Genomic DNA, 13194 nt, shown 5'->3' on the forward strand with positions numbered 1-13194 from the left:
CTCCCAAACTATATAAATGTCTCTTCATTTTTCTTTCCTTATTTTAAGGGTTTCTACATTCTATAAACTCTTCATAGTGACATGATCATAAAAATGTCTAAGTTTGTCAGATCACATGTTTAAAATACCACTCGGGTTGCTGCCCTCTGTGAGGTCAAATATCACACTCCATAAACATGTAGCCCCAGGTTTTTCTTCTTCAGGTCCTCTGTGTTTTTGCTAGATGGGTGTTTTCCACTTCCCTGTACCATAAAAAAGGTCACTCTCTCTGAAATTAGAGGTATCCTCTATATCCTCTATTTTTCTGGAGCTCAACTAGAAGAAAAAAGAACAGCAGGCTGACTAGAACACTACATTATAGTGCCATATGTGCTAGTTAGATAAGCTATGAATGCAAAATGCAAAAAATAAATAAATATGTTGCTGCCTTGTTGCCTTAATCATCTGGATGCTGGATGAATCAACTGAAGCTTGAATGACATTTGATGTTGCTTTGACATTTAAAGGTTTAAACATTTCTAGGAATCTGCCTCTAGCAAATTTGAAACTTCAGATTTTGCTTGGTGCCTTTTTGCTATTGACATTACCAAGGGACAAAACTATGGTGTAATACTTTGCGTTATTTCTTGGTTTACAAACCACAATGTTCATTAATCCAACAGTGACAGAGCATCTTCTTTCCCTGTTTTCTTAATGGTAGTGCTCTGAGATTCTTGTCTTAACCGGCTAATGAAGTAAAAACGTTTCTCCTGGTGTTACAGGATTTTTGGGAAAGAGTTGAACTTTGCACCTGTGTACATGTGATTTGGGGTCATCTTGAATGTGGGCTCTAGAAGCGTTTATCTACAGTTATTCCTGGTTCTTGGACTAATAAACTACACAAACTCATAAATTATATCAGAGTTAAGCAGTCAAGTAGTTGTGCTTTATTGCATTGGGTTTGAGTAATCAATGACACAATTGATTAAATCAACCAAGACTCTGGAACAAAAGTTTGGAGTCTTGCTAGTAAACCAAGAGCAAATATGACTAGTTTATTTGGTAAGGAGTACTCACACACTCATACAGAGCTTGTCTAGGGTGTGTGTTCCTACACATCTGTGTTTAGGTAGCTGGTGGGGATGAGAAGGTTGAACGTAGGGGCTGGAAGGGCTCCAGAAATTTCTTTCCGACCCCTCTGCATCAGGTTCTAATTCCCCTTTGATAGGCCAGGTTAGGCTGGAGAAAGTGGGCCAGATTTGTTTTCTTTTTATTAAACTGGCATTTGGGGTATTCACATCTGCACTCTCTAACACCCTTCTCTTCTCCCACATGGGCCGCTGGTTGGGGAGAATGAGCCAAGGAGCGAGAAGAGGTGCAAAGAAGAGAGGAAGAACTAAATGACATGAACTTCTCCATCCCCAAGGAGCAGCTTCTTTCCCTCCCTGTCTCTCCTCTGTCCTTATCCTTTAATGCTTACTCTCAAAATTAATAACGCGTCACTGATTTCCACCCCGTCCTGACCCCCATCTGTGGATTTTCCCATTCACATTCATTTTAATACGTCTGTCGCTTTAGATATACCTTTCTCTCTCATTATCCACCCTTCCTCAAGTGTTCTCCTCATCTTTCTGCTATTCTTCTCTTGCCTCACTGTCAGAACCTTGGCTCAAGATTCCACACATGCCTTTAATTTAGGAGGGAGGCAGCCCAGGAGTGCAGCTAGCTTACAGCTCAGGAATTTTCCATCCTCACCCCGATCAGCACACATGCTTGCTGATGGAAGGAGGGAGAGAGGTGTGAAGCTACTGCCCAGATTTACCCCACTGCTCTGACATGGCTATCAGATTCAAGAAGTAGAAGGTCGTTATAAGGGAGCTATTGAGAAAAAGAGAGGCAGAGAGAATAGGAGAATGGCTGAGATGGTGTTGTAGTGCAGAAAATGGGTTGATTCATAATGAATGAAAAATAAATATGAATATTTGATATTGCAAAAAACAATTACTCTTATTTCAGTAAAACACTTTTTCTGTTCCCTGATCATTGACATGCATACAGGTAAAAAATAAAAAAAAAAATTAAAATGAAGGGGTACATTTAAAACCCTAAAGTGTTCTTTGGTTTGTCCCACAGATGTGTACTTCTATAATAGAGGATAGCACATAGAACACCTTTAGTGAAACACCTCAAAATATTAACTATGTGAGGAACCCTTGAGGAACTAATTTTTCAAAATGCATTTAGAAAATGGCTTCATAAATCCTATCCGATCCTATGAAAAAAAATTGCATTTGTTCAAGGAAATAAGGGCACTATTTTTGGATTTCAGCAAGTCATAAGAAAATATACCCTCCCTTAACCCTAAACATAACATTCCTAAATTTTTCATAAGAATTGTTATGAATTTGCAAGCCTAAGATCATGTTGCTTAACACTGACCGGTTAAAAACACAACCGCCTGTTGATATGGCGATAAAAATGGAGATAATACTGTTTATCGTGTAGTAAGGGAGTCAGATGAGCCAAAGGTAAGGAAATAATTTTTTTGTATTTACTGTGCTCCTAAAATACCCAGAGGGAGGATGAAAGCAAGGCTACTAGAGAGGGAGGAACTTCAGGAGACTCACCACATGTGTTTACTCTTCCTAGCATCATTCTTGCATGTCTCCCAGTCACATTGCACTCACTTATTCCCTGGTGTGAAAGCTTACGCATCTCTTTTATTGTGAATATATGGATATTTACTTCAGCTGTTTTACTGAAGTGCTCTCTGCCTCACACAACTCATCTGTAAGTTGCCTGAGCCTGAATAAGCTGAATTTAGCTGATGAAATGAATTTTTCTTTTTCAGTTTTGAGGTTGAATGGAGTGGTTCAGGACAGCTCTGGTGAGGAGTCCCAAAGAATTGAAATAGCAATTACAAAGGCCTTTGTGAGTGGCTGGATTGTAGGCTTAACTAGGTCATTCTCTTGCTCTCTTTGCTCCCTTTAAAACTGTAGGAATTTTGGTTCCCTTCTGTATTTAGTCTGACTGGAAATGTTCTTTATTTGAAAGTAATTATCTAGGACTCTTGGGACTCTGGGACTTTGCTTTCTGCACCATGAAAAAGATGCTGAAATGGTTGCCGATTTTTCGTCTGTAACCCATTTAAAACAAACTTAAAGTTAAATGGCCTGTATCCAACTTGTAGTATTATCAGATAAATGATATGCTTGGGTCTGTTGTGAAATTTCAGCTTTCAATCTCTAGATACTGACTTTAACTACTGATTATTAACTAACAAATTGGCTTTTTCTGAGTCAGCAGGATGCCATAGAACATTTTGTTTTGAAATTTCATCAGAAGACGTATTATAAAAAAATGAACAGCTTGGGTGGGAAAATGTCATTGCATGTCATTATTATGTATATGTTAATATCACTAAAACTGCCAACATGAAATATTAATTATGTCATCCTCAGATGAACCAAAACTACGATGCAGTCTGTAAAGTTCTCTACTACAGAACATGGGATTTGAGATGGAACAATGAATATGCCATTAAACTGGATACTGTCTGCTTTAAATAGATACTTTGGTTTATCCAAAAGCTTTTTGGATACATATTCCTACATCGATCCCATACATAGACATAGACCCCATTTTAAGGGCTCTATGTTATACATTTAAGTTGTCCACTCAGCTTATTCTTCATCAACTATGTGCTATTACTTTATGTACTAAGTATAATAAAATGTTTGAGTAGGTCATCTGGATAATTAAAAAAATAAAAATAAAAATTAAAACTAGACCACAAACATGTGCAGCAATAGGCTTCAAGGATCCTCAAAATTAACTGTTGGAAGCATAAAAAGTAGGAACATTTGTGAGCTTATCAATAGTAACATCTGGCCAGCCATAAACGACCACAACAATGGAATAATGGTTTAACCCATTACTAAACATTATACCTTGTTTCCACTTAAAAGTTTTGGTTTCAGATACTTTCAGAAATCAGAAACCTTAAACAACATCCTGTTTATTGAGTCATTTGAATGAATTAATATCCATATTGTTTAGACATTTATTAAAATATCACTTTTTTGAAATCTGTTTATTCATGTAGTAACCTTTTCAACTTTGTGAGCTATTTGTTGAACCTTTCTTGTTATATATGACTATGATGTATTTGAGGAATGGACAATCTGAGTGGTTGTTAATGTTAGGCAGGACCTTTTTATTTGACAGAGCAATGAGAGCCAGTGCAATCAGATATCACAATTCTCAATTGTTGAATAAAGTTATGTAGTAATCCAACACCCTTAATGAAGATTTAAGATTGAGATTGTCCAGATATGGTTTCTTTTAAAATCCAACATGCCATAAAACAAAGACAAAACAACAAAATATCTATCTATTTTGTGTCCAGTTACTCATGGCCTGCATCCTAGCTGGTTCCATTTCATTCTCTGTCATCAAGCCAGTTCCTTCACAACAGCCCAAGGAACCAAAACATGGGTGTGTGCCATGAAAACTCTCTCTCTCTCTCTCCCCCTCTCTCTCTCTCTCTCTCTCTCTCTCTCTCTCTCTCTCTTTATCTATGTGTAAGAGTTTAATTTGCTTGGCCACTAATGTGAAATCCTGCTTGTTTGTTCTATTTTCAGTTACTGCCTTTGTCCTTGTTTTCAGAAACTTTTTATGGGTGTATAAAGGACACTAAGGGGCCATTCCAGACTGGTGCTATCTGTTATCTGGGAGTTTCTGTTCTTTCAGTTCTCTCCCATGTAAATTATGTTCTGATATAATATTGTCATAGCAATGTTCTCCATTTCTTGCCTCACATTAAAATCGCTTCCTCCCCCTGGACTGTTATAATGAGAGTGTTCAGTTACTGGTGAACTGATGCAGCTTTATTATAGTCAGTCTGTCTCTGACTGTCTCTCTCTCTCTCTCTCTCTCTCTCTCTCTCTCTCTCTCTCTCTCTCTCTCTCTCTCTCTCTCTCTCTCTCTCTCTCTCTCTCTCTCTCTCTCTCTCTCTCTCTCTCTCTCTCTCTCTCTCTCTCTCATTCAAGACAGAATGGACCAGCTTATAAAAGTAAGGCATTACAACAGGGAAAGTCAGGGGTTAATACACTGCTCAAACAGTCCTTAAACCTTGTAAGCCCCACTTCAGGTTATATGTATAGTTTTGGTTGATGTTGGGTCATGGGTCACATACTTCAGCAATGACACACATTTCACACTCAAACAAGACCTAAACATTACTAACATGATTTAAGGAATAGAACACAATGGGGTATTCTGTTGTATTAAAATAATCTGTGACAGTGTGGTGTCCATTACCACCCTGCGGTGATTATTTTACCTGTAACAACACTTCCTGAGGTGGTCTATTCCAATTACACTGCAGCGATTTGCCAGTGATTACATTTTATTTTCATGTTGTTGTTTATATATATATATATATATATATATATATATATATATATATATATATATATATATATATATATATATATATATATATATACTCCTTATCTCACCAGCGTCTTTTTTTTCTATCTCCTGAAGTTAAAATAAAATAAATAAATAAAAACAAACCTGGTCATCTGTCCTGAGAAACTCTCATGGCGGAAAACTTACTGACTGATAGAAAATTCTGTCTCCATTAACATCACCAAATCAACAATTATAATTTTTTCTTTGTTGAATTCATTTTTAATCCCCCCCCCCCCCCCCCCCCCATTCATTAGGCTTAGGTTATGTGGAGCATCCACCACCCACCGTCCTGTATTTTAAATGATAACATATTATAATGAGTGCATTAATAAAAGCCTGTGATTTAAATTGCAGCTGGCACTACAGTCTGAGCTGTGCTGTTAGAGAGAAATAAATAAACACAATCTGACAATCGTAATCAAGAATTCAACCCTTGCGTAATTCCTATGGTTTTCCCCCCGTGGAGTCTTTCCCATGAAAGGAACTTTAATCAATTTTAGTTTGTAATTGATGTGGCTTTGTGCAGGTGGGCTGGCCAGACTTGTGGAGAAATGATTTGGTCTTTAGAGACCTGATTTTCGGGACTAGATAATTATCATGTTCCTGAGGGTGGGACCTCACTGAAAGTTCCAAAGAAATTCTAAACATGAATGCCCATTTCTGCTTTTTCTGTGTATGACAAAAATATGAAAGTACCAAAATTATGCTTGGGCTTATTGGTGACAACAAAATATGAATGACAATGATAATAATTTGATGCAAATATAGTACCTAAAACACTTGAATAGAATAGAGGTGCCCCTTTTCACTACAGAAACATTTTCTTCGGATCAGAATGTCTTACCTGAGCATCAGTGAGATGCTATGCTGCTCTGGGTAGTTGTTTATATTTATAGTTTTCTGGTCTGTTGGATGGCCTCTGTTCAGTGATGATAAGGGCTTGGATATCTCACTTCCCTCCACTTTTATCTCCAGGAATGCTGGGGCTATCAGGTAACATTCCAATACTATGGTAACGGATTTGGTGGTCATGGGAGTTTTGGAGACACTGGAAAGAAGTTGGTTAAAATTGCACAAAGAAATTCCCAGTTTCGGGAGAAGGTATCTACAATAGCAGAAAGGGACTGAATGGTACAGGAACAGGCTTTATGGTGAGTAACCAGAGAATAACCTGGAAATGAGGTTTTTGATCTTCTTCCATTATTATTATTATGACTGTTGAGATGAGGTATGAAGCACAGCTGAGGCATTCTTTAGGGTTTCTTATTTATTTATTTTACATATCATTGTGCACAATGGGTTTTCTACTCCTATATATTATTTAATAACATTTAATAACCGCCATTGAATAAGTGTATTTTTTTTTCTTTCCTCATGGAAAAAAACCTGAATCTCGCAGGTGGTCACTGTAATGAAAGAGAGAGTCGAGTAGAAACAGAGGTCGTTCAGGCAGTGTTGGTGGTCGGGTTGCAGTGTGGCTCACAGACTTTATGGGGCAGTCGAGTCGATCAGCAGGAGGATGTAGAGCGGGTAGCAGAGCTGCTTGCACAGAAACCTGACATTAAAGTGGGCATTAAAGAGGCCCTCTGCTGGAATTCTTCTCATAATGGAGACCACCTTACACAGCTATATCTACAAAAATACAGTATATATTTTATGAACACTTGGATGGTCATACTGATTGCTAGAGTAAACATCTGGCCATTTTTGGACTGGTTTAAATACTAGCCTTATTTGCGGTTCAAGAATTTTTATAGTCAACTTTTCCATCTTTTGTCTGTTGGGAACTTTACATTTTTTACTTTGCAACTTTAGGAATTTTATGACATACAGTCTATGAATGAAAATAAGCATGGAACTGAAGCATCAGCCATTTTTCCAGTTCAGATCACACTACTGAAAAACAGTCCAGGTGAGAGTTGTGAATTCCTGCAGACTCAGACCAGTGTGTTTACACCATGTGCTGGTTACTTTAAGTGCACACTGTTCTATCTCTTATCTTTGTATATGATCAGCATTAATCATGGGTTAGATAACTTCATAACTCTTCCCTGACCCCAACAATTTAAACTCTCTCATTCCCACACCACTCAAATATTTTGTGTACATAATGAGATTTTTATTTTATTTCATTTTTTAATTTTATTTTTTCTTAATTTGTGTTTGGAACACATTTTAATGTTTTTGAATGTATGTGGTCAGTTAAAAGCTGATGATATGTCTATTCCAGCAACTGTAGATTATAGTTAGTTAAAATGCAATTGATTAAAGCTGAATACATAATCACAAAATACTGTCACAATTTTATACACTATGGAAATACTACCTGAATGTTAATGTATAATGTTTGCAGAATGTTAATCTGCAAAGAGAAAGGGCATATTGTCTTTTACCAGAGTTCTCCAAATCCATAAAAGTTACATACTACAGCTTTAAGTGAGTTAAGTTAAGACTAGAAAACAACTATATACACTATGTCTGTTTTGCGTTCCAGATTTACTCATCCCAACATTCAATATTCACTATACGAATATATCTTTGCAGCAGCTCTGACACTTAACTCTAAGATTAAGATTAAATTTTAACAAGATTAACTTTTAATCACTGTAGTCTTAAAAATATGTACATACATATTATGATTTCCTTGATTTATGCTTAATAATCCAAAAGGAAAAAATAACTTTCCATTAAGATTTCTTTCACCCTTACAAATATGGTCCTTTCAAAAATATGATCTATTCTTACACCAAGAGGGTAAAATGTCACAATGGAGACAGAGACTCTTGCTCTGCTTTATTCTCGCTCTGTCTGTCTTTCTCTCTTGTTTACTTTGCCTTGGCTCACTGGAGGAGCCTTTAGGCCACAGACCACTATGTTGCACTTGGACTAAAGAACAGTCTACCTCATTGCTTCCTCCCCCTCGAGCACACTCAAAACAATATTCCTAATCCCCTCCCTTCACAACAGTGGGTATATCATGGCAGCTAAAATAGAATGCTTACGTTAACTCATATTCGGTTTACATTCAGTGTAAAGGCTTTGCTTTGCTGACTTTATCAGCAGATGACAAAAGGGATAAGGAATGCAGATAAAAATGCTTCAGTGTGCTGCTGAAATAAAAACTGTTACAAACTGGAGCCAGGGAGATTGGTTGGCATGAGAGGAGTATAGACTGTGAAGGGTGTATTTAATGATATATGGTGTTTGGGTGTGATCCTAAGTAGGGATTACACTGATTACTCACTAAGGGTAATTCTAGGAAATGGAAAACAGTAGTTTTAAGGGCGGTGAAGAGGAGGCTAATTCCTGAAAATAACACACATGATTGAGTAATGTCTCACTGTATCTTAGTCAGTGCTCTATGTACATACCTCTACATTTCTTTGAGCAATCAGCATAACATTCTGAAAAGATTTTTAACAATTGAAATTTGCCAATTGCCTTCCACTACCTAGCTGATTACTATTATTGTATATGACAGCTAACTACTGGGGAGAGTGAAGGATAATAATACATGCTTCCTCTGAGACATGTGAAGCCTGCCACTGCATCTTTACAAACTGCTGCTCCTGCTACATCATATGACAGCTGAACACACTCGGAGGAAAGCGCTAACTACCCTCTTCCGCATACATGAGCTCATGGACATCTATAACTGGCTAGCTTTTTTCTGATTGACAGCGGAGACTATTGTCATCCCTTCCACTCAGATAGCATGGTCTATTTTGGTTTCTTGGCCCATGGTGGCTGTGGCATAGTTGTGATTCAAACCTGTGTCATCTCCTGATGATAGGATGAAATACATTACTGATGTTGATTCTTAGGGTTTCCATACATGGGGGAAATAAACACTTTTTTTTTTTTTTTTTTTTTTTTTTAGCAAAATGCCTTCGAGAATTTCTCATACTTGGTTTATATTATAGATTTTTTCTGATTTTATCCTTTAAGGGTGCCTTTAACAAAGAAGAACTAATTGAAGTCATTTTCTTGGCTGGATAAGGAAGCTGTCACAAGGTTGCAGTGGACATTCAAGTACATGCATAACACCAGATGTGTTAACACACTGATAGCGACGATTCCATGTGTGTTTATAAAGAAATGGCAATCGTGTACAGGACGTTTTGTAAATAAAGTTACATTTTGATAAAAAGTGTTAATTTTCATTATGTATAGAGACCTTTGGGACACCTTGTATAGTCTATTAGGCTTTTAAAAAACATTTTTTTATGTGAGCAGCTGTTACTCCACCGCCGGCAGATGGCACTGCGGCGCGGTTGCTATGAGGCTCACGTGACTCTTTGTTTTCATTCGCTTCCTGCCCGAGTTCTAGTTTCTGTTTGAGGATGTCCTTGATTTAACCCAGGTGTCTTTTATTTAGATTGATCATGTTAGTTATTTAAACCCCTCGTGTTGCTGCGCACGGGGGGGCATTAACCTGAACTAAACTGAATCAACCCACACGAATCGGGACTGGACTAAGAGAGACAAAGCTAAAGAGTTGCAGTTCATGTCATGCCATAGTTGAGTGTTTATGCCATGCCATGCCATGCCATGCCTAAGTTAGATGAGTGTCTCCTACCATAGTTTAAGGAGGGTCTATGTCTTGGATTAAAGAACATTCATGTGCTTACTTCCTGTCCAAGTCTCGTTTCGTGTTTCCCTGCCCGAGCAGGGAAGTAGCAGGAGAGCACCTGGTCGGGAGGTGCGCGGACTACTGGCCGCAGTACAAGTCCGTGCAGTTTCCACAGAGGATGGCTGCTGAACTCCCGCTGGAAACGTATGGGTGGGGATCCCACCCGCTGCTGTTCCTGTTTCACAGCCAGGTATACTTTGCAAGCCTGGCGGCCCCCAAGCCTACCTGGAAACAGTGGCTGGGCTTCCTAGTATCCCGGTTTTTTGGCCCGGCCTGGGATTGGGCAGAGCAGCTGACCCATTCAGGGTCCAGTGCCCTCTGTGATGTCACCCAGTTCTCAGAACTTTTTCTGAAGGAGTTCTCGCAGTTGGGGCAATCAAACCGCCTGGATGTATTGGAGAGGGTAATCGAAGTAATGGACAGGGAGGACTGGCCATTCCACCTCTATTATACATGGCTGGACCGGATGGAAGCAGCAGCATCACTTCAGGTTCCGGTCGATGCTGTGGAGCTCCAGCCCGAGGTTAACATGGCAACCTCTGGGCTCCCGTCTGAGGTCAACATGGCGGCCTCAGATCTCCAGCTTGAGACCTACGGGGAGGTCTCAGCTGTGGCGCTTCAGCCTGAGGTTAACAGGGCAACCTCTGGGCCCTCGTTGGAGGTCAACCCGGCGACCTCGGAGCTCCGGCCGGAGGCCTACGGCGAGGTCTCAGCTGTGGAGCGCCCCCCGGAGGTCAACCCGGCGACCTCGGAGCTCCGGCCGGAGGCCTACGGCGAGGTCTCGTCTGTGGAGCTGCCCCCAGAGGTCAACCCGGTGACCTCGGAGCTCTGGCCGGAGGCCTACGGCGAAGTCTCGGCTGTGGAGCTCCTGCCGGAGGTCAACCCGGCCGAGGAGGCTGTCCCGCTGTCCAGCCGGTGACCTCGGAGCTCCGGCCGGAGACCTCCGGGGAGGTCTCATATGCCGAGGAGTCTGTCCCGCTGTCCTGCCCCACAGAGGACGTCCCTCTGCCTTCCTGCACCGCTGAGTACACCGTTCTGTTTGACTACTCCGCAGAGGACAGTATTCCGTTCGCCTGCCCCACAGTGTACAGTGCTCTGTTTACCTGGGCTGAGGAGGACGTCTCTCTGCTTTCCTGCTTTGCAGAGGAAGTCAACCAGCCTTCCAGTCCAGCTCCAGTCCCTCCAAGTTCCAGCCCCGCTGGGGACTCTGCCCAGCATTCCAGCCCTGCTGTGGGCGGCGCCCAGCGTTCCAGCCCCGTCATGGCAGCGAGTGGCAGCTTTCACGGTGCCTCCGTACCTCCATTGGAGGGAGTTTTTTTTGGCGCTCCAGGAGCAGCGCCTTTGAAGGGGGCTTCTGTTACGCCACCACCGGCAGATGGCACTGCGGCACAGTTGCTATGCGGCTCACGTGACTCTTTGTTTTCATTCGCTTTCTGCCCGAGTTCTAGTTTCTGTTTGAGGATGTCCTTGATTTAACCCAGGTGTCTTTGGTTTAGATTAATCATGTTAGTTATTTAAACCCCTCGTGTTTCTGCGTAAGGGGCGCGGCATTAACCTGAACTAAACTGAATCAACCCACACGAATCGGGACTGGACTAAGAGAGACCAAGCTAAAGAGTTGCAAAACAACACCAAGCCAAGCAAGTTGAGTGTTCACGTCATGCCATAGTTGAGTGTTCATGTCATGCCATAGTTGAGTGTTCATGTCATGCCATAGTTGAGCGTTCATGTCATGCCACAGTTAAGTGTTCATGCCATGCCTAAGTTAGGTGAGTGTCTCCTACCATAGTTTAAGGAGGGTTTATGTCTTGGATTAAAGAACATTCATGTCTTTAGTTTAAGGAGAGTTCAAGCTTTAGTTCAATTAATATTTCTGTTCCATGTCCTCTGTTTAAGCATCAAATAAAGACTTCCCTCCTGCGCTTACTTCCTGTCCAAGTCTAGTTTCGTAACAGCAGCAGTGTAATATGATGATTTAATATGGTAAGCTCCCCAGTATAGTTTTCTTTCTTCATTTTAACACATATAAACTGTGTTGTAATAAACACTTAATTTCTAAAAGTCTTTCTTTCTTTCTTTCTTTCTTTCTTTCTTTCTTTCTTTCTTTCCTTTCTTCCTTCCTTCCTAGCTTTCCTAGATTTTTTTTTGCACTTTTTTTCCTTCTTGCATAAACTAAATAATAAGAACCTGAATTTTACTGGCGGTTTAGTGTTTCGTGAGCTCAGGGTTTTTTCCACAGTGCTATAGGTAAATTTGTCAGTGAAAATGCACGGCCCAGTGCTAAGCAGCTGCGTGAATATAACACTATACCAACACGCACCATCAACTGTCCAGATGTCCTGGAATTTGATCCTGGACTCTGTACACACAGCTGAGCCACAGCCCTCCGAGCTGTGCAAAGCTTTCTAAGTTTCTCACTTATTTCCAAACTTTCCTTTGATATAAACTGAATTATATATCCCATGTGTGCATGTGTATTGTATGTGGAGATTTTGAAATTCCAGACATGAATTATCACTTTGCCTCTCATCCAGAATAAGAACTTAATCCAAACGGTCTCTCTTCTTGCCGTATCATCACTCGGGTCATACCTACCCCAGCTACGGTGAAAGAGAAATGGAGAAGGGGGTGGCAGTGCCTGGTACTGAAGCTGAATGTGGGTGACCTCATTCAAGTCCAGTGTTAATAATCATCTGTGTTTGCTAAATAAAGCAGTTTGATGTATAATCATGCACCGTTTTAGATTGTTGAGACTATTACTGCAGAAATGTGCTCCTCTGTGTCTCAGAGTGTTTAATGTTATTTCACGCTGCTAAGTGTGTGTGTGCTTTTTACAGTGCCGTGATAGTTGGAGCACAGACCAGACTGTAAACATTTCAGAGTCCTGCACTCACATGTCAAAACACACAACAGAGCCTCTGTAGGTGAGCCAATAACCTTCTATTGAGTGAATAGACACTAGGGAGCTTTTCTCTGATGTAGAAGTATGACCAGAACACATGTAAATATATATATTGCTCTACAGTACAATATATTATGGGATTTCTTTGCAGGTATCCTGTATATTTTACACAAGCACTCATTAGGAATAGTCTTATTTTTCT

The sequence above is a fragment of the Ictalurus punctatus genome, chromosome 13 (assembly GCF_001660625.3).
Source record: "Ictalurus punctatus breed USDA103 chromosome 13, Coco_2.0, whole genome shotgun sequence".
Taxonomy (NCBI): Eukaryota; Metazoa; Chordata; class Actinopteri; order Siluriformes; family Ictaluridae; genus Ictalurus; species Ictalurus punctatus.